At 38.2% G+C, this 18,516-nt stretch overlaps 1 protein-coding gene across 2 annotated transcripts in view; it reads left to right on the plus strand.

The window, feature by feature from the left end:
- TLN2 (talin 2) overlaps positions 1-18,516 on the plus strand; it is a 157,200-nt gene that overhangs the window by 29,589 nt on the left and 109,095 nt on the right. For both annotated transcript variants that reach the window (XM_030497733.1, XM_030497732.1), the window contains exon 3: positions 17,620-17,702. The gene's annotated coding sequence lies outside the window, so the exon portion shown is untranslated. The remainder of the gene's footprint in view (positions 1-17,619; positions 17,703-18,516) is intronic.

The raw sequence follows: 18,516 nt of genomic DNA on the forward strand, positions 1-18,516 counted from the left end.
TCTTCCTACTGGGCTGTGAAGTCAAGAATGGTTTGTTTGATTGAACAGCCCCACTGTTCAGTCTACAGATGGACACTAAATTATCTTCAGGTGTCGACATTCATTGTGCAAATAGGAAATAACTGGCAGTTTGAGCCTTAAATTAAATTGAAACCATGGGTTAAAGCTCTTAAATTTTAAATGTTCTGAACATTGAGAGAAACACTGAAGTTTTTCAGATTTGAAGACAATGAAAACACTGCAAAAGAATGAAAATGATATATTTTACTTGCTCTGTTTACTTTCATTGCTTCTCTCACTGTGTATATTCATAGCTTTACTCTTGCAAGACCCTAGTTGTAGTTTATTTAATAGCCTATAACAAAATTATATGCTAACTTCCTGTTGCATTGTGGTGTGGGGTTTTTGGGGGGGAAAATTAAACTGTTTTTAGGAAGGAGGGAAGAGTTTCTAAAATGGCCTCTGCGGCAGAGGAGGGAATGTTCAGCTTGACATACCCAATGTTGGCCAACTTGCACCAGTCCAACAATACAGTTGCTGTTTGGGCAGAGCTTCCCAAGTTACTTGGCTTTTTGCCTTGTAAAGGCTGATCGTAAGCAAAGCTTAAATTGCAACTGAAACATTCTTTGTTATAGGTAGGGCTTGTGCTATATCACTGATCTCAGTGGTGCCGAAGTGTCCTTGACTTCTGTTCAGATTAAATTCTAGGAAGTTTGCCAATATTTTGTCATTCAACTTATTCAAAAACTTCTTACAATCTCAGGTCTTGGATCTGTGTACTACTGACAAACACAGTTTGGTGCAAGTACAGTTGGCTGGATGTTATGACTACAAAATGTGCAACTTTGGGTTTAATATTTTGTACTAATTAGCCTGATGAAGTGTGGTGAGAGGAGTCTATAGGTCAAAGATGATTCTAATGGTTCTTTTTGGGAGGCATGTTGAAACTTTGTGAAAACTGCTTAGTGTTGCTGTAATATAATTACACTCTGAGATGCAGAGCCAGTTTATACAGGATAATGAAGAAAACTTCAATAGTATGTCTGTGATATAGAAAGTCATGTTAATTCATATTTGAGGAATGTAAGAAATGGTGCAGACTGTTAGAAAGCTAACTCAGTGTTCTTTTCCCTTTTCTGGAAGTAGGGAAAAACCCTTTGGACTAGGCCTTGAAATATTTCTCCTGAAGTTAAAGCTAAGGCAATGTTCTTTAAAAACCAAATAAACCACGGTGAAATCAGGTATTAACTGGTGTGCATTGTAACTAAACCATGTGCACACTGATTCACATTCTGTGAACCTCTTAGTTCTTTGTATACTTTGAAGTAGGAAGGCCTGACACTTCTTTTGCATCTGTCCAATTTTAACAGAGTTCTTACTCCTGTTACTCTGTTATTTCAGAGTTGTCTACCTCTCTGCTTCCCCCCGCTCCTTAGATTTCTCTGTGCAACCTTCTCAAAGGAAAACAATCTGGTATATATGGCTTTGAAATTGATATTGGACTTCTGTGAGACCTGGCAATCAAAGCATTGGCTTTTTAGTCATCTTCATTATTATGGCAGTTTTCTGATATTTTCTTAGTGCTGTTAGGTATTTTCACCTGCTTCATCTTTTATTTTGTTTGAATTTCACTTTCTCCTTTGGTCTTGACACGTGCTATCTGATTGAGTATTATGCATATTATCACAAATCTTCTTTTCACTCATGTGTATTACCTGAAGTGATTTCTAGCTTCCTACTTATGCTATGTGGACTTTCCGCTTATGTGAAGCACTTCCAAAGTCTTTTGTTGGAGGACTTGGTAGGAATTAACGGAGTCATGCATGTGGTTTTGGTCAGTTTTTCTGTTGGGAGCTAAACGTAGCTAGGATTTGCTTAATACTAATATTCTTATAGCTTCTAGTGAGTGGCTGTGTTTGTTCCCATTGCATCAAAATGAAGTTGGTTCAACCCAGAATCTGAGCGCTCTCAGCAAATTGGTGACTTCTGTAATGTTAAAGAACTGGACTGGGCCTCTGGTGGTAATTCAGCAAAAGCTGTAGCTCTGTGGTGGATTGACTTGCATAAGACAATTGCTTGGGCAGCCACAAATTGTGGTTTGCTAGGTGTTTGGCCTCCTTTGGTGGAGCCACTGTTCTCAAGCTGCTTATCACCAAACGTGAATGCCACAGACAGTCTTTTCAAAAGCACTATATGGAAGGAGGAATTGCTGCCAAACTTTTGCCAGTATCTTTCCTCTTCAGCCTCTTGTTTTCTACCCTTTGGCCTTCAGATTACATGTTCATTACTGGTCTTTTTTAAAGGCTGTATGTTTGCTTTGCAAAGGGCGCTGTTGTGCCTCTCCATATCCAGAGAATAGAGGCAGCTGAACCAGTCTCAAACTATTGAGCAGCTGTGTTACACTTTGAAAGATTTCTTAGCTTGGGCACACAAAAGGAATACTCAGTTCTGTTTCTTTTCCTTCTGTGGTTTGTGTGGACTGTTGCCCTTTCGAGGGTAAAGGGCTTGGAAAGCATAGGGCTAAGCTGTGATCTAGGGGTTGTTGAGTGTATGGTGTCCCTATTTCTATCTCGATCTGGCTTGGAAAGGCTGTTCTCAGCTAACAGGGAAAGCAATTAATCTCTTCCCATCTTAAATTGAGGAATTAGTACAGGCACCTTTGAGAGCTAAAAAGTGTGACATAGAAGATGTCTAAGTCCTCCCATGTAATTCCTAAATTTTGTATCTCTATATGGCTTAACCTAGTTCACACAGACTTTCTATTAGGACTTGCATGTTTACTCTTAACAGTTCTCATGAACATATGCATTGCTTTTTAGACTTAAATAGTAGTGTAATCTGAGATGAGAGCTGTAGTGCAGCAGCTAAATATACCCTTACAGCATAGCCCAGGAGTTCAGCATGCAGAAATTAATTTTTGCAATTAAAGAGGACTTGGATATTTTTATAGCTACACCAAGTAAACAGAGTTTTCCTGTGATAGTGTAATTTAATTTTAATTTATTTGTATGCTCTCCTGAGATACTGTTAGGTGCATAGGTGTTGGTATAATAAAGTTAATGTGAAGCAAATCAGTTTAGGCTGAATGATGATGCTTAGTTTGCAGGGGTTATGCAAATATCTAAGTAACAAGGTGTCAGAGTTGAAGTAGTTGTAGGTGGCTGATGTATTTGCTGTGTAATGCTACTAGACATACAAGATGAAAAGAAATCTATTCCATTTGGTGGCAGAAATGGTTGAAATTGTGCTGAAGCTTCCATAGTGGAATGTGTTAATTGGATGTTGATGGGAAGATGCATGGTCAGTGTGGATTTCCATTTAACCATTGCATGAAATATTACATGCTAACATTAAGCCGTTCAGTTTTGTATAGCCATAAAAAATGTGGAATGTGGGGGAAAGTAATGTCTTAAGAAAGCCTGAGTAGTTACAGTTGAATTTAATGCATTTTATAATACATAAATGCTAAAACGAAAGAACCCTGTTGTTGGCCTTTGCTCTTTGTTGACATTTTAACTATTATCTTTCTGTATTGGAACTGGTATTCCAGTGGTAAGAAAACTAGGTGGCTTAGCTGCCCTGTGCTTGGATTGTAAGCCATACCTGTTTTCATGTAGGATTCTCCTGACTGAACATGTTACACATTCTACTGAGGAGAGAGACACAGCCAGAAAGGAGGAGGCATTTTGCAAACTGTGTTTTACAGATAAGGACCATATGAGCATGTCACTAGCATTGATGACTTTAGATGGTTGGACAGCAAACTTCACATTTTATTGAAATTTTCTGCATTGCAGATGCACTTACATGTCCATTGCAAACCAACACCCCAAAAATGGACCTGGATGTCAAGCCTTTTTCTGGACAGTTCTAGCAAAGTTAGATATTTATAAGAAATAGTGGGCTGATGTGAGAAATGATGTAATCTTGGTGAGGCAGCAAATAGGAAGGGCATAGGATGCCACTTTCCTCTAAGGACATGTGTAAGTTGGTTTTGGTTTTCCACCACATAAAGAATAATTTGGAATAAAGCTGTTTGCAGTTAAGCTTATTTATCAGGTAGTCTAGAAATGATGCAGATGAACAGTTAAATGTTACTAAGAATATTTTGAAAACTAGATTTCACTGACTGAGGACACCTAGAAATAGTGAACAGATGTCCGATTTGGAAATTCCACTGTGTGGAGAACATGGTATAAAGCCATATTGGTTGAGTCGTTTGCTTACTGGTCATTTGTGAGGTTTGAAAGTACTGTCTTTCCTCTTTGAGAACGCTGAGGAAGAATTGGTGAGTTTTGATTCACTGACTGTAACTCATCCATTTTCCAAGAGTTTATGCCTTTCCAGAAAGCCTGTGCATGTATGGTGGCATTTCATGGTCTATGTTTTAGGATTTGTCTGCCTTTTCATCACACTAACAACCGTGTCAGTGCTGTCCTGGTTTTGATTATGTTCTGCCTTTCCTTCTGCTTGGCTAGGCCATTGTTTAGACAATCAGAACATATGCCCAAAAAGTGGTCTCTTGGATAATAGTGCTAAAAATGTAGATATTCATACCAGCAATTCAGAAATGTTTCAGAAGAATTTGATATCCTGGAAGCGATTATTTTCCATTGATAAAACTTTGTTTTTCTGCCTGTTGTATTTCATTAAGCTATGCTAAGCTTATACTGCAATTAGTCTTCTGTTTAATCCTAGAGTGGTACTTCCAAGTATGACTTGATCTGACATCTTCCATGCCCTCAGGCTGATGAGTCCCCTGTTGCTTTCTTGCCAAGAAAAAAGTTGCCTCTTCTAAATGCTTGCCAGTTGCAAGTTCAGGCCATGTGCCAAGTGGTAAATATGTCAACCAGAAGTGTGTTTCTTCCCACATGCCGCTCCCCATGCCAGTCCAGAAAGAGGGTTTGCCTTGGATGTTCTTGGCTAGAATTGCTTCCAAAAACTTGTTGTACATCTGTTTGTACAGCTAAGTGCTGTCCAAGGAGCCAATAGCACATAGTTGTAGGAGTCTTGAGTGTTAATCATTCATGAGAGCAGCTGGAGTGGAATTCAATCCAGTAAACAGTTCTGAATTATCTCAAACTAAAATTTGATGTTAAAGGATATTTTGCAGTTGTCTTCCTCTTGGACCGAATTGATAAAAGGTAATTGATTTCTAGAAGCACTTATGTCTCTTTGAAGTGCCTGCTTTCAAGGTAGTAGCTCAAAAAAAGCTTGCATGCTATTTAAATGTGGCCTTGTTAACTGTGGTTTACCTGGTAGATAATTAATATCTAATACAAGGCTCAGTAATAGCTCAGAATTGTTGCTAGCTTCTCAGGTTGTAAGCACTGTATCCCTGAGTTGGGCTGCTCTGAATCTTCAGGCAAGTCAGAAGCTTTGCTTCTGAAGTATACTATGACATGAGAGGATTCTGTTACTTAAAAGCATTATGAGGAGCATTTGAAAGCTTTTCGTAATAAAATCCATGTAATAATTGAAATGTAGATTTATTAACAGAGCAATAAAGGTGGAAGCTGAATTCTGACAGTGTCATTTGGCATATTGACCTGCTAAATGCTACCTACCAAATACAGGTGCATTTGATCCTCAGTTTTCATGGACACGCTCACTTCCTCTGTTCATCCAAATGGCTTATGCATAGCTTTGTGCTAATGATTTACTTAATGTTGGTTCTTACATTCCTGTGGTTTATGCCCAAAATTAATGTTCCTAAGCAGATATTTTAGTTATTGCATTCAACAGTCAGTTGTATTCTTAGTAGGCTCTTGTATTTTAAGTTTAAGGTCTGTGACTTCTGAGAGCAAAAACTGTCTGGGCAAAAGTTTCATGCTTTTTGCACGGGTAGTCAGTGTCTGTTCTCTTATCACCAGGGTTGTTAAGCTGGTAGCTGGGCTGTTCCATCGCTAGACCTTCAGCTCTGACTGTTACACATCACCTTCATTTATCATTGACATGAGTATTCCTGTGTTAGCTGTTGCTCATGTTATATGACATAATTCCTGTACCTGGGACAGTGAGGTCAGTTGTCACCTATGTGCTAGCTTAGTCCAATTAAACCACAAAGTGCAGAATTGGACATAGGTCATGATAATCAAATATTGGGTTTAGTGCAAATTCTGATGTAGTGCTTCAGATTTTTGGCAGAGAATGGCAAAAAGGTTAGAGAGTGTTGTATCAAGTTCCCAAATACTTTGCATGTGTTTCAGTAGTCTGCAATAAAAGTTTTGGGTTCTGCTGATCTTCTTTGTTAAAAGTATTGTTCTGCCTAAACCTTGAATATAAGCTTTGCATTCTGGAGAATTAATAAGCAGGAAATGTGTTAATTCTGAAGTTGAGACTCTGGGATGAAAACCAGAGAGGCTTTAGCAGAGCTGTTAAGGCAGCTCAGCTGAGTTATAACAGTAATTTCTTCTTTCAAAATCTGGAAGCAATAAACACTTCAGATGTGCTTTTTGAATGCAGTGGAATCAGTCCCTTGGGCAGACAGTATATGAAAAAACCCTTGGAATTAACACTGGATATCAACTCTACGATATTCTGAAAATACTGAAATGCTATATGCATACTAGAGCTAAGAATGCAGTATTTAACTCCTCCTTTCTAAAGCCTCAGTTCTGTGCAGGCTGATGTCACAGAGACCTGTTTCAAAAGGCCAGATAGGAACACTCCTTTATTTACTTGGGTATGTTGGCTTTAACTCCAGGACAATGAATGGAACATCAGTCAAAATATATCTTTCTGGAGTCTCTGTTATTTAAAGTGTTAGGAGTCAGTCTACTCTTCCATACAAACAGCTTGACTTGTTGCTGAAATGGGGGATTTTGTGTCTTGTGTGGTTTCTGTTTTGTAGGGGTGGTTTGGTTTGGTGGTTTTTGGTTTGTGGGTTTTTTTTTGTGGTTTTTTTGGTGTTGGTTTTTTTTGTTTGTTTGTTTGTTTGTTTTTTCTTTTTCCTTCTTTTTTATCTTTGAAGCCATGCAACCCTACAGCTGTATGATGGCAACCAGGCTAACTGCGCTTTTGAGTGGCAGGTAAAGGGCACTGTATCTGCAGCATTATATCTACGTGTTGAACAACTGAAACCAGCTCTGAGTGACTGAGTACTTCAAGGTTTTGCAGCATTGAGGTAGTTTATTTGAGAGCAAAGGCAAACAATGGTTTCTCTCCAGCCAAATGCCTTGGGCTGACCTGATTTAAGTTTCTTGACACATATAGAAGTCCGGGCTGGTATATGAGGAAATTATGCGACCTGACTTCAAAGGTGAACCACAGTGCAGTAGGGAGATTTGAAGTTGAAGCCACTCCAGTATGGGGAGTGATTGAAAAGGATAGTATTTGAGGTTAGACAACCCGTGTGCAGAATTGGAGGCTGTTTTGATTCAAGACCATTTCAGTGCGGAAGTGTGATGGAGCATTACTTGCCTTACTGAATAAATATGAATTATCTATATTTAAAAAACAAAACAAAACCCAACCTTGATCTTAGACCTTGTAGCTACAACTAGTGAAAGCATCTTGAAAAGGGTTATTTTGTGTTCTCCTCCATAGCTCTGACACTGCCTCCACCCAGAAATAGATGCTTGTAAAGCTTAGTCCTGTCGAAAGAAGACATTTCCTTTTTCTGAGAGGGGGGAGTGAGGAGGAGGTTGAGCTTCTCATATGTTTGATGTCAACGAAGAGTACAGACAGTGTGTATTTCATATGTATGTGTTTTTCAGCCTAGTCTCTCCTCCTTACCCCGTTTAAATGGCCATTCCAGACATTGTTCTCCCCTAGGACACAAGAAGTGCTGTTCAACCTGTCTGTGAACACTGCGAAGCATCATTTTTGTTCTTTGGATGACTTGAAGCAATTAAAATGACAGGAAGTGCTTGGGGCTGAAAGACTTACGTCTGTGGGAAGGCCTTATGAAATTCAAAGCATATTTTAATGGGAAAGAAATGATTTGGCAGCTGCATTATTAAAGATGTGCTGTTTTTTTCTGAAATGTTACCTTAATGTCCTCTAAGACAAATCAGGCTGAAAGAGATCTGCTTTATGCCTGTCTGGTATAGCGTACAACAGTTGTGTGCACTCTGTAGAACTATTAAATTCTAAATCACTGAGGAACTCTAGTGATTAAAGCTGCCTTTTAAATTCACACCCCTTCCCTCCCCCCCCCCCCCCAAAGACTTACACCTCCTACAAGAAAACAAACTCTTCATGCTCATCTGCTTAATCTGTTTAGTACGGCTTCACTCACTTATAGAGATGGCTGTTACTTGGAGAGGGAAGTACATTGAAAGTAATCTAAAAATCATAAAGTGCTAAGGTTGCTACCAAGTCATTGTGCTGGGAAGATGAGCTTTAAGCATACAAGAAACTGAGAAAGTACTGTCTTGGAAACTTACAGAACTTTAGTAGTGGTCATCTGCTCTGTGGAGCATGTTTCTTCCTCTGGAGAGGTCTAGAACAGTTGCTGCTTACAGTGGGCTCACTTTCAGCTAGGAGAACAGCGTCAGTGGGTCAGGAAGTGCTTCACTTCTAGGCAACCACATTCACTTTGAGTAGTTTTTGATGCTAGCTGGTTTTGATCTTAAGTTCTACAATCTTAAGAGATTGACTGGAGTGACAGCCTCCATTGATGGAAGATGTCCATGGGCCTCAGGTGCTCATGATCACAGTTTGGAGTCTTTGACAGATATTTAAAGCATGTGTACTAGTTGAATTAGCACCTGCTGTTTCTAGAAAACAGGTTTGGGTTTCCTTTTTTCATTACTGAGGTGGTAGCAGAATAAAACAAGTTTATTCTAGTAAGATGAATAAACATTATGTACTTGAAAATTAATTTAAGGAAATTATTTCCTGTGGGTGAAAGTTTGAGCTTCATTTCTGTATGTGGTTAGATAAATGTATAGGGGGAAAAGATATATAATACTGAGATAGGGAACACCCATATAGTTTGCATAGCAGAAATAAGTGTGGGGACTTCCTGAGATGTTAGCTCTACTAATTCTGAAGTGATGTGAAATTTGAACAGTAAATGGTATCATAATGTGTAATGAGGGAAATAATTCCAATTCCAAGATTTTTAAGTAGTTAAAACAATTACAAACAATTGGTGTTGAGGTGTCATACTCTAAGCTATAGAGCTCTAACGGTAAACATACAGAGAAGGTTGTAACTTGGTTCCGGAACTGCATTTTGGTACCTGATTGCCCGGGACAGCCTTCTGCTTGTGTGGTCTGTCAGAAGACAGTTTTCATTGCTGTAGTTTGAAAGCAAATTGTAAGAATACTTTCAAGATGTCTTTATACATTAATGACCTTTCACTGGGATAAATATCTGTTTTTTTGAGGAGGAAAATTGTATCTCAAGCTGTTTGAAGATCAGGCATGCTATGTCAGTTTTTATTTTCTATGAAGGAATTGGGATTTTAATAGCTTTTTGGAGTGCAAGAATGGAAAAGAGAAATGAAAATGAACCACTTTTGGAGTCATTACTTGAATTTGGGCATGCCTGTAGAGTTTGTTAGCAGCTTGGTATATCCTTACAAATTTTTTGCAGTACTACAAAATCCAGCACTGTGTTTGACTCTATGTTCTTCCCTCCTTCAGCACTCTGTATCTGGCAGCATAGGTCTGTGTACTACTGCCTCTTCAGAAATACATTCAGTTTAACAGCTGAGTGATAGCTAAAATTATGTTCATGGAATTTTAACTGTGAAATTTCCTAAGCACAAAATATTTACACGAATGCAGTATTCTAGGAAGAAGGAATCACAGTTGTGTCTGACTTTTGTTCTGGAAATATGTCATGTGAATAGAGATTGGAGTATTCTTACACTGCATTATAATGCAAAATATAGTTAGACTTTTAACTCTCTGTTTTATAATATGAGCTTTTCAAGGTAAGAAGTTAAAATCATTGGCAAAACCAACTTGAAACTTTTGTTTTGAAATAGGAGAAACAGTAGGTACACTTTCTGCTGACTAAATACTTACCTACCCCAGGAAGGTTTCTATGGATGTCTTCTGGAAGATGTTCCAAAGTTGTATCTTTTCCTAACTGCTGACTGGGTTTTTCAGGCTGGGGTTTGCCTCAGGTGCAACAGACTTCCTCTTGTTGGAGACTTCCAGCCTTGACTGTACTGAACATTCTGGGTGTGCTGAGCCTGTGTGATGGAGTGTAGTGTGAAGACCTAGCTAAAGCTATTACAAGCCCTGTAAGAAGGCCATGTGTGTTTGCATATCTGAAATAATAACAACATATATGCACATAGGGGGTGTGTGTATGTAATAATATTGGCCCAGAATAATTTATCTTTGCATCTCAGTGCAGTTGCATTTTCTTTGATTACCAGCTTTCATTCTGAGATCTAGGATTCTCTGTAAAGCACACAGACTGGACAAGATGGTACCTCAAAGGTCTGTTGGCATACTGACAAAAAGACAGATTGGTTTTGGTGAGTTTGCATCATTCTGATTTGAGTTCAAAAGAATTTCTCTTTCCAAACATAATAAATACATATGGTAACATGGACTTCAGATATTCAGTATATTTGTGTTTCCGTATGTTTCTTACTGTCAAGTCTGAAGAGAAGGAAATTTTATAAACCATTGGTCTTTAAAAAAATATTTCTTCAGTCTAGTAAAACAGTGGAGGTGCTATAAAAATGAAAATCCAAGTTTGATTTCTGTTGAAAGTGGATTTCTAACACTGTGTATCTGGAGTCTGTACCATTACTATACTGACCCTTTGGGTGCAAATATAGAGCAGCCCAGCTTTCGAGGAATATATTTGGAAAGCTGGCACACTTCCTGTTAGTCATGCCAAAGAAGTAAATTGTCTGCTTTGTCTACCACAGTGTAAATGGACCGTAGTTCTGTTGTGAACAGATTTAGCTGGCAAATTTTATGCTAAATATAGACAGCTTGAGAATTACACCATTAGAATGGCAGGTGTCCTGTCTTGGTAACATACTGTGAAGAAATTGTGCCAACAACAAAAACCTTGTGGTGTTTTTGTTGTGTTTTTTCTCTTTTATCTGTCCATTGAAAAATTACTTTTATTGCTTATTCAGCTGATGCACATGCCCTGGACACGGAATTGCAACTCCTAAAACTAACACTCTTATTGCTAATGACTTTATTTGCCTATATGTAGCCAAAATGTATACGAATTTCATGTCATCATTCAAGATGGAAGTGTTCACATTAGAGAGAACCTCATAATTTGATTATAACCTTGTAGTATCTCTCCAAAGTGGCATTGAAATTAATATTGGCAATGCAATAATCTTTTGTTTCAGTTAGCTTAACTGTCAGTACTTGGAACCAGCCACTTTTGTTACCCTTGTTAATGCAAGATCTGGGTCTGGTGATCGTTTTGTTTTATAAGGGCTTAAAGTCTACCAAGCACATAGGCAAGCTGTTCAGAATGTTAATGTATTTTCTTTAACTTTTTAAGAAGAAACACAGAAATGGTAGGCATTGTAATGGGCAGTCATTTTCATTGCTGAAGACTTCAGATTTTTTCTGAATTGCTTTATGCTGTAAATTATTTTGATTCAACTGCAAGCCCAGCCTTGTTGTGGTGGTTTGGTTTTGGTTTTGTTTTTTCCCCCCGGTGAAAATGAAGGTTAAATTTGTTTTCCTGAAGAGGAAAGCTTGACTGGGGATCAGGAGCAGGGCAGTGTTCTATTGGTACGCCTTTCTTGGATGAATAGCTGAAAGAAAATGTGAACCTGCAGTAAAAAAGATGCTTATTCAGGAGAAGTGTTTGAGGCCTGAGTGATTCATGACTTAAAGTAAAAGTAGAAGTTCCCCTTTTTTTTCTTTTTAATGTTTTTAATGGTATTTAGTAATGACAGCTGAATTCACACTTTTTCATAAAGATCATGCAAATGTACTGTTGTTTATTTATATTGCCATAGAACTGCTGAGGTTTAATAGCTTCCACTGAAACAATGTATGTTTGCAATGGACTGCTAAATTATTGATGCTGTAATGTATGTCACATAAACAGATGAGAAATCCAATTCATTTTGACTTGAGTGCAAGTATGTATTTGGGTATTATGAGTGTACAGAATCATAGCACGGGAAGAAAATGGGCCTTATGCTGAGGAATTCCTTTGTGATGAGATGGAGCTGTGTTCACTGCTCAGGTGTTACTGTGCAGTGGAGAACTGCAACTGTTCCAAGGCAAGCCACAGTTTCTGTTCTCATGAAGAATAGGCTTAATGTCTTGTTTACATTTGTTAAACTGTTTTCAGATTGTCTGGTTGGAAATAAAGGATAATGCTAGTGTAGATTCCAAAATTGTAAAAGGTCCAGAAATGACAGTTAGTGTGAATGGTACCCTGCTGAGGAAAGGGTCATGTACTCATTTTGAAGACCTGTTATTTCACATCATTACTTGTCATTTTCAATTACTCTGTATTGTATCACATGATTGAAAATGATGTGTTTAGCTCTCTTTTTAAAATACTATATTCTCTGCTCAAATCAAGACCCAGAGATTTTATTATAAATGAAGAACCATTGATGCTGACTGTAGTTAACTCCTTGCAGACATTGCAAGTCTGGCATACTTAATAGTGGTTCATATTTGTCATTCTCTGGACACTTCCTGTAGTAGTACTCAGGGCGTGAGTGTCACTCACCTCATGACAGAAAAGTAAGCGGATTTGACATGTGGCACCTTTCTAGTGCGTGGTTTCTTAGAGGGGCAGTAAAGCATGACTGTCTTGGGCCCCAGATCCCTCCTGTGAATCAGTCAAACTTACTTTCTGTCATCAAAGGAAAGGCATTGCCATTTGATGCCAGGATTACATACTGTTCTGGGCAGACATGCTTCAAAGAACTTACCGAGCACGGCTGAATATGGTATTCTCTGTAGCTTTTTCTATAGTAGTAATAACAACAATAGTAAAAATTGAAGTAAGTTACCTTTTAACTTTTGGTAAACTTTCTTTGCCTGCCTTAAAAGGAATAACAATTTACATGAAACAGGATTTTGTCTTTCTACTAGACAACAAAATTGGAACCTTTTTTCTAGCTTAAGAGAGGAAGCTCAAAATATGAAGCCATTAGCAGATGCATTTGGCAGGGGTGATACAATATTGTGGTATTTTAATATATAACAAGAGTTCAGAATAAAGTTTCAGTAATAACTGCTCCATTATGGAAAAATAATCTACTGCTCTTGAAGGGCCCTGGACAGGGACAAAGTAGTATTTGCCTGACCAAAACTTCAAATTAATGAAAACACGGGTGTTAATAAAACTTAAATTAATCAGAGAAAATTGGGTCCCTCTCATAATGTATGAGATGAGATTTACATCATTTTGAGAATACAGCAGAATATAGTTGACTTTAAATGATCCCAGCAGGCACTTTTTTCTGCTCTGTACAAACATGCAGCCTTGAGAAAAAATTAGTGCCATGTTTTTCTCTTGTGTTGCAGAATTTACCTGTTGTGCCTTTTCAGACCTCCTCAAAACTATCATCACATCTGTGCGGGATGCTGTAAAGATTGACAAAGAGAGGCTGCAAAACAGTTGTTAAGATCTAGCAGAGTGAAGCAGTAGTCCTTAGAGGTTGAAAGCTAAGTTTTGGCAGACAGCTGTAAGGCTGAGCTGCTGCCATCTGTCCGGTACAGAGGAAGTAGGTCTAGCTTGAATGCTTAGGCTCACACTGAAGCACCATTTTCATACAATAGGAACTAAACATTTTTCCTTTAAAATTGTGAAGTATAAGGGGAGAATTGTATTTGAGAGTATAGTTTCACCTGGGCAAATAGTTCAAATGTGAATTTGCCTAGATGCTGAATACCTTGTTCCAGTAGGCGAATTCTGATCACTTATGAAGTATCTGACACAGCAGTAGACCATGCAGTGTATGTTGCTGATTATTATCAATAAAGAAAAGATTTGATGGGTTATTTTGAACAGTTAATCTGGTTGAAGTCAAAGATGTCAGGCAAAAAGACACAGAAGTGTTGGACGGTTTGGAATGGAGGCAAACTTAGTGGCCTCTAAGCAAGGGAGAGTGGGACAATCTGTATTACTATCTGATCGATCACAGTTTCTCAAACTTAAAGTATTAATGATAGGTTTTATGTGTCTGGTGGGTTGGAAGAGCAAGAGATGATGATGAGTATCGGTTCTGCTTTGTTAAATAGATTACTTGCTATCATGAATGTCTCCTGTAATACTTTGCTGGGTAAAAAAAAAATTAATTAAAATTGGTAAACGTTGTGTTTCAATTCATTCCATGAAAAACTGATTTACCTGCAGCAGCCATTGCGGGATAAAGGGTGCTTCTTGGTCATTTTTTCCCCTTTGTTGCCTTTTTTAATCCTTCACAAATAGTAAGGATACTAATAAAGCATCTGCTGTTTTGTATGGTTGAGCAAGTTAGATGTGATGAAACTAAATATAGAATTCCAGGGTTTATGTGCAGTGTTCTTCTGTTTACCTTCTGCAGCTAGAAAAGCTTGCTGGTTTCCGGGTGGTGCCATGCCTAAAACTGCAAAAATCAGTAGCTGAAACCTGGCTGCAGGAATAATGGTGGCTTTAGCCTCATAATTGAATAACTTTTCCTTTTTTTTTTTTTTTTTTACAGCAGTGCTTGCCTAACAACAGTAAGGGGGGGGGGGGGGAACCTCAAAACATCACTAGTATTTATACCAAAACCACTTCAGAGAAATGTAGCTGCAGCTAAGAAAACAAAAGGGGGGGGAGGGGGCTTATGCTGAAAAATACTCCAAAATTTCAGAAAGCCCTGTTGAATTTTGTGTGAACTTCCAGAATCAGGGGCTTTATGCCTTTATTGCTCCCACTGTACAATAGGTTCAGGGTATTAGGAAGGAGGCTCATGCTGTAAACAAACCCGGGGTTCAGGGCGCTGATTTGCTGACTGGGCTTTTGGGCAGTCGAGTTCCAGCTCTGACTGCATTCCAGGAAGTGAGGACAATAGAATAAACAAACAGTGATGAACAGTTTTTAGGTTCTCTTTAGCTCCAATTGGTAAGTCAAAAAATATATGGCTACTTCAGCAGTAATTAACCCACTTGAAAAGGGATCGTTCTTTCCACAGTCACATTTGTTCAAGCTAGTCTTAAAACGTAATGTAGGATGAGCAGTTTTTGTTTTTCTTGGAACCCAGAAGATATGTTCATTTTTCCACTGTTAAATACTCATAAAACTGAAAATCTACTCTTTTAAATGAGGTTTTAATTTTGAAACATGGTATTCTACTCATCAGGTTGCACTGGTAGTATATGCAAATGCATTGTTCTGTTGCATCCCTTGATGTAAAATGCTGAGAGCGGTTCCCTCACCTGCTTCATTTCCAGTCACATTCTGATTAACACTTACATGAGCAGATAGACCCTCCTGATAAACTACAGAAAAATAAATTTCTATTTCACCATGTTTGGTTTATAGCTTGAGAATGAGCTGATTTTTATTTTGTTTTAAGCAACAGCTCTGTTACAGAACTGCATCAACAGCAGATGTCAGAGCAGTTTCCCAATCATTTAAATCGCAGTGATGGTAAATGAACATCATGTGTTGAATTGGAAAACTTATTTGGGGACCTTTGTCTGGTGTAACTAGAAGGAAGCAATACTAGGATGGTCACTTCATTCTCACCTACATCAGGTTTTTGTCCCCTAGAATGTGGTATGTTTTTCAGACATTCACATTTGATGCAAGCCTGGTAAGTGTCAGCCTGAATTGATAAAAGCTCTGAGTAGAGGCGAAGATGCTTCCAGCTCCAGCGGTAGTTGGTGCTCTCGAAACTCGAAAGGGCTTCTGGTGTGGTTGTCAACAAACCTCACAATTGCATCTAAAACAAATCTTAAAATGTTCAAATATGTGCAAGTATGAAGCAGTGAGTAGTGGCTTCCAGGAAGTAGGGTGGCTGTTGAATTTAGGGGCTGTACTGAACAGGAGTTTGGCATGTTACTGTAATACAAATACTTGCATGACAGATAAATCCCTTACGCACTGGTCTAGCTGCCCAAGGGAATGCATTAGATGTGCACACACTCTGTACACTGAACTTGCTTTTATCTTGACCTTACATTTTAGCAGAAAATCCACAAGGTGCAGGCTGGCGGCACGCCTCTTCATTAAATTTAATTGTACATTCTTTATGCATTACTTGGGACTTGGGAGATTTGGGAGGCGTTGATAAGTTTAATGAGTGTTGATTAAGGGTCTAAATTTCAAAGTAACAAACTACTACAATGCCGGTTTTAATGGAGGTGCAGGTGATCCATTAGATGCTAAAATGATTGTCCTAATGCAAACTGCATTTACTCTAGGCTGCAGTAAATCTGTTAACCTGCAGTTAATAGTTGTGTTGGCAGAGAGCTGATGTTGCTTTAGAAGTCCACTGAAAGGCAAAAAAAAGACTTTTCTGACCAACAAGAAAAAACATCCTATGATGACTTGATTCCATTGGAATCAATTTGCCAGCTTTGGTTGGTTAAAATGTGCAGGAATTCTGTCATTGCTGTAGGCTTTTTTCCAAGAGGCATTCCCTGCTATGTAGCTGTGTGCATGTGGAGCTTTATTTAACTTACTGGTCTTCTAGATTGTTACATAAACTAGGTTCAAATTTGGATGGCTTTTGGGAATCAGAACTTGATCTGAATTTTTTGGTTGCAGTAAGAGAGTGCTCCAAGAGATCTAAAAGTGGGATAAAAGCTTTCCGTAACTAGTCTGCGCACACAGAACATACCCAGCTGGCAGCAGGATCTTGGCCATCTCTATTTCTCCAAACATATTACTGTGCCAGAAAAAAGTGATCAGTCTTGTAAACTTTGAAATACTTGACAAAAAGGTGGTGTTTATTTCATAGCACTGTGGGGGCTGGGGGAGGAATTGAGAAATTGCAATCTTTTCACTGTTAAAACTGATTTTCCCGTCCTCATGAGATGACTATTAAACCTGTATGCTATGTTAGCTTTTGCTTAGAGTAAAACCTAAGAAATGGTCCTAAGAATCCTATCGAAAATAGGAAAACTAAGTGTAAAATACAGAGCCTAAACCCACCCAACCAGCAAAGTCCACCTCCTCAAAACAACCAAACCCTTGAAATCAAGTTTCTGTCATCTTTTAAAAACAAACTAATACTGCTAATTCCATTTTTACTTTTCTGCAGTCACACTCTCAGTGGGGGGTTCACTGTGAAGGGAGACTGCCTGGAGAGACTTGTGCTGCACCATTTTCTACTAAGTTACTCCATGTCGAGACTGTAACTATGAGAAAAGCACAGTTAATTTCAAAATAGACATCCTTGAAAGGTCAATGTGATTGTCTAATTTATATTAATATCTGGATTTATGCTGCAAGTGGTTTGTTACTGACTAGACAATACCTGTATAAAAGTCTAGTTCATTTATTATGAGCTTTTAACCATGAGTAATTTGGAAACCTGGATTGAATTTTATTTTCTTGAACTTAAAGCTATTCTTTCTCGCAATGCAAATGCTGACTCCCAAAGAGAAAATGGAACTTATCACTTTCTGAATTGCTTCTTTTCCAGTATGTTGATAGAAGGTACTTTAAAACTAGGAATTAATGGACTGTAAGAAAGTAACTTGTTTGTATCTTGCATTACAGACCTGGTTACTGGAAGCATTCCACATGGTCAAGCAGTACTTTCAGACAAGCTTAATTCCTATTAAATGAAGTTTAATTTTGAGGTAAGGATTTGTTTAATTTTCTTTGTTACGCATATAATGACACAAAACCTCCTACAGAAAATCTTTTATGTGCTGCCTGCATAGATCAGTGTAGTATTTTCTTTAGAGAATGCCTAAAATGTATACACTGGGGCTGTGTGAGAGGAGAAATCAAGCTGAAAAATACATGTGATGCATGAATATTGAAGCTGCAAGTAAACATTGCAATTAACAGCCAGGAGATTAACCTGACCATTACAGCTATTGACTATTTTTAAATGGTTTCCAGGGAGACTGGAGAATATGATCCCATAATAAATGAGTTCTCTAAGCCTCAGGAAAAAGGGCCATGCCTTTCATTGGTATGAGAACAAATAGCTGAGAAGATGACTTAACTTTTTTTCGTCTTAATACATGTAGGAGAGATGGCAAAAAGAACAAGGAAAAATCGTTACTGGAAAAACTTCACAAATACATTACCATTTCTATACCGTAATGCTTTGAGAAGAGAATGCCCCAAAGTGGCAAGACTTTGGGCAAAATGTTGATAAATCTTGCTCCACATTCTTAATTTGTTCAAGTTATTTTGACCTTGTACACATTACTGTTCTAAATGTGTCTCTGGCTTTGACTGCTCATCTGGAAATGGTGCTTGTAATACTAAAAGGTCACTAATGGAATTTTGTCCTGCTATTCTCCGTGCTTGAAAAATGTCTTTAGTGAACTTTCAAAGCAGCCTATAATTAAAGCAGCATGTCAGTTTATATCAGATATGTCAAAGGACAAGGTTAAATGAAGTAAAAGCACTAAAGAGTAAATAGTTATTTAGGATACA

Source organism: Strigops habroptila, chromosome 9 (assembly GCF_004027225.2).
Source record: "Strigops habroptila isolate Jane chromosome 9, bStrHab1.2.pri, whole genome shotgun sequence".
NCBI lineage: Eukaryota > Metazoa > Chordata > Aves > Psittaciformes > Psittacidae > Strigops > Strigops habroptila.